We start from the raw sequence: 2984 nt of genomic DNA on the forward strand, positions 1-2984 counted from the left end.
TTCTTCCATCGCTCATCATCCCATCCCAAGTTGGGACAGACTAAGGGAGCAGGTCCCTGTGTAGATTATTCTCTACTTAAGACCATTTGTACTCAAACCCAAATCATATCTAACTCACTGCATTAAGAGACCATACTATTTGCTGCAGAGAAAAATTCCATGCCTGAATTACAGTGTATAGATTTATAGCTCTGTTTTCAGAGACAGGATTGATTGGCATGTCACAGGTCAGCAATACTACGGAATATCAGAACCACATGTTACACCTTTCAGGTGAAATAATTTGACTTGTTTTATTCAAATCCATTACATTAAAAACCATAGGATAATTGGGTTGCATGTTGAAAAGAGAGCAAGAGAGAAGGAGGGGACTAAACTCCCAGCTTAATCTCATAGAATAATAAATTACAAATAAATTACCAGAACGTAGCAAAGACTGATCCAAGGATTATGGAATTTCTAGGCTGGAAGGGATGTTAGGCTTGACTTTAGCTGTCCTAATTTTAAAGGTGAAAAACTGAGAGGAAGGAAAGTTAAATGACAGCTCAAGGTCACAGGTTAGGAAGTGGCAAAGTTGGGACCGCAAGCTGGATCTCTCAATTTTAAGACCAGCGTTTCTCAAAATATGCAGTCGAAGTGTGTCTTCTCTTCAACATTTTACATTTCAATTGTATTTAATTTAATGCACACCTGCTATTTTCCACACCAGTTTAGTTCCTACCATCTCATACGGATGCCCTCTTAAAGCACAGACGTTCGTTGATGAAATTTAATAAAATGATCCAGAATGTACCTTTTATGCTATTTCAGAAATCACTTCCCCAACAGTTATATTTTTATATTTTACCAAAAAATAACTGTGTGTGTGTGTGTGTGTGTGTGTGTGTGTGTGTGTGTGTATGATATGGTTAAATGTTTTTCTAGGGCATCTGACTGCATGATGGGAAAGCTCAGTCCATGTGTCAAGCAGAATGAATCATGACACATATCGTAATCATGTCCCCCAGAGATGAAATGCCTGCGTCCCTCTATGCACTTTCTTCTTCACAGAGGCGAGCCAGGGAAGTGGTTATTAGTAGAAGCTCTTGTCCATCCCTGACTAATCTGAGAGCAGTAGTAGCAGTTTGCTTCCTGTGTATCACGGTGCCTGGAGTTTGGTCCTTGTCACAGCACAAGCTGCATCTGCATGTTTAGATGACTCAGCAGTTGGATTTTGCCAAGTCAGCTCATCAATACAATGTTTTACTGATGTATTTAAAGTGCAGGCTGTGCGTCAGGCACCAAAGCTGCGTCCCACAGTGACACTGGGATTTCCCTTTGGTAGGTCCACATGGACGTGCAGAAAACCAGTGATGGACTGGGCTTGCAGTAAGGAATTAGCATGGCTGGAGACCAGCCTATTGCAAAGGGAGGCATGAACCCAGAGTATGGTAACCAAGAAAGAATAGAAAGTCCGCACTGTGTCTGGACACGTGTTAAAGTACCAGGAGACCAGCCAGGTGGTGGCACAACAGCAGATTTCAGGTGGCGGCAACAAGTCATTCAAGATCACAGCATCCGCGGCAGGCAGAGCCCATAAGTGTTGGTACCTGAGTGTGAGAGGTGGAATTAGCAATTCACGACAGCATGCACGTCCAGTTAAACAAACAAACACGTAAAAATCTCCTGAGGTAGAAATGAGGAGAACTGGCCATGTGCACTGTCAACGGTGGGATGCTATTTCTTTTTCTTTTTCCTTTATACTCAGATAACTTACACTTGGGGATTTCAACTGGCTGTTCCCACCACTGGATGCTTCTCATTTTTTACCCGCTCTCTCCGCCTAGGACCTTTACAGCACATCACCTGTCACAAGCTTAGAGCTGATCAGACAGGAGCATTTTCGATTGATTACTGTTCTCTGCTCTCCTCCAGTTACTGAGACCTGAACTGAACCAAATGGTGAACTTGAGACAGCACTGCCCAGTCCAGTACACTGCGCAATTCAGTCTCTGCCTTGAACCCCTATGATTCATTCATCTGCAGCTCGCTCTCTCCTCTCACTTTCTCTCTCTTTTTTTAAATAAATCACGCGAGGCACTATTACAGGCAGGGCATGGTGCTGCATTCTAATAGCCTGGTTATGCTGAGAATTGAAGTCATGTGAGAGAAATCTCCCATGTAGAATGACAACAGTAACCCAATGAGGGTAGGGCATTGGAAATATGAGTTCCCACTTTTAAAAGAATCTGATTTTTTTTAAACATGTTTCCCTTCTTTGCTTAAAACTTAGAAATCTAGTGGGCAATGCTGGGGGAGCTGGGACAGTTAGACAACATTCAAGCTTCACACTTGATAATCTCCCATCTCTAGGGGAAAAAAAAAAAGTGACTCACAGTCATCTATGATTTATGGAAGAATTGTACCGCGTGCAACTCTGAGAAAGCTGAATATGTTGGCTCCGTAAAGGAAATGGAAACATTTGTCTTCAAAGAAATATAGGCAAAAGGGTTTAATACCTTCGACGAAATCATGTTGCCCGTACAAAACATCTGCTGATTTCCTTTTAACTCTAGAAAGCAAATATTGTTCTCACATGATATCCTCATTTGGTGATTCAAGGAAAGTTCTCCAGGAAGGGCCTGGGATTGACCGATGGGTAAATATTTACTTATTTATATTTGAGAGAATTAAGAAACATATTTCCCTAAATATGAAGAAGTTTTTAAAAAATTCTCTTTTCTTTTTTTCAATGGCAAAGAAATCCTGTTTAGCAAGTTTATTAGCGTTGAGGATCTGTTTCCTGTGTTTTGTTTTGTTCTGTTAATTGTGATCCTAGACCTGGCTCTTTCCCTGCTGTTCATCTGTCATCCTGTCCAGACCAGTACATGGCCTCTGTCCCGGGACTGCACAGCTTTCTGTTTGCAGGCCTTGGGGTAAAATATCAAGACATTGAGGCTTCCACTCATCTTTCCAAACGCAGCTGTCTTCTATTTCCAGAAGTC

The sequence above is a fragment of the Delphinus delphis genome, chromosome 19 (genome assembly GCF_949987515.2).
Source record: "Delphinus delphis chromosome 19, mDelDel1.2, whole genome shotgun sequence".
In the NCBI taxonomy this organism is placed as follows: Eukaryota; Metazoa; Chordata; class Mammalia; order Artiodactyla; family Delphinidae; genus Delphinus; species Delphinus delphis.